Raw genomic sequence first — 866 nt, forward strand, 5'->3', positions numbered from 1 at the left:
GTAATCAGGAATGCTCTTACTCAGTTTGCGCAGCAATCTGGAGAATCTTTGTGTGAGGCTTGGGATCGCTACAAGGAGATGCTTAGGAAGTTCCCACACCATGGCATGTTTTGGCTCCCGATCAAGAAATAGGTAATGCACCATGCTTGCTATGCCTGATTGGATGATCATAAATTGTTTCTACAATGGGTTAGGCGCACAGTCTAGACCTATTCTCAACACAGCATCTGGTGGAGCCTTATGGGCCAAAAGCTATAATGAAGCTTATGAGTTGATTGAGCTAATGACATCTAATGAATACTAGAATCCAACACAGAGAATGTCGCAAGGCAAGGTAGCAGGAATTCTGGAAGTGGATACAGCTACTACTATAGCTGCTCAACTTCAAGCTTTGACGATAAAAGTAGATTCTTTGGTTAATTATGGAGTTAATCAGATCTTTAGTGTTTGTAAGCTTTGTGCGGGGCCACATGAGACTGACTAGTGTGCTATTTCTAGTGAATCAGCTCAGTTTCGTGAGCTACTTTCAGAGGTCACAACAATAAGCTGCAACCACTTATCATCCCAATAACCGCAATCATCCAAACTTTAGTTGGAGCAACAATCAGAATATGGTGCAACAATCTTATCAGCCATACACAACATAGCAGTATAACCCTCATAGTTTTCAACAACCGCAATATGCACCAAGACAACAACTTCAACTTCAACAGCTACCTCAAGCTAATGAAAAATCCGAATTGGAGGAGTTGAGGCTCATGTATAAGAGCCAAGCAGTTTCTATCTAGACCTTGGAGAATCAAATTGGGCAGATTGCTAATGCCTTGCTTAATCATCAACCTGGCATTCTTCCTAGTGATACTGAA

At 41.6% G+C, this 866-nt stretch overlaps 1 non-coding gene across 1 annotated transcript; it reads right to left on the reverse strand.

Moving 5' to 3' along the window:
* Positions 1 to 107, reverse strand: LOC141716368 (small nucleolar RNA R71). Its single transcript, XR_012573080.1, has one exon. It is a non-coding gene; the product is annotated as a small nucleolar RNA R71 (small nucleolar RNA).
* Positions 108 to 866: the final 759 nt, after the last annotated feature.

Source organism: Apium graveolens, chromosome 3 (genome assembly GCF_009905375.1).
Source record: "Apium graveolens cultivar Ventura chromosome 3, ASM990537v1, whole genome shotgun sequence".
NCBI lineage: Eukaryota > Viridiplantae > Streptophyta > Magnoliopsida > Apiales > Apiaceae > Apium > Apium graveolens.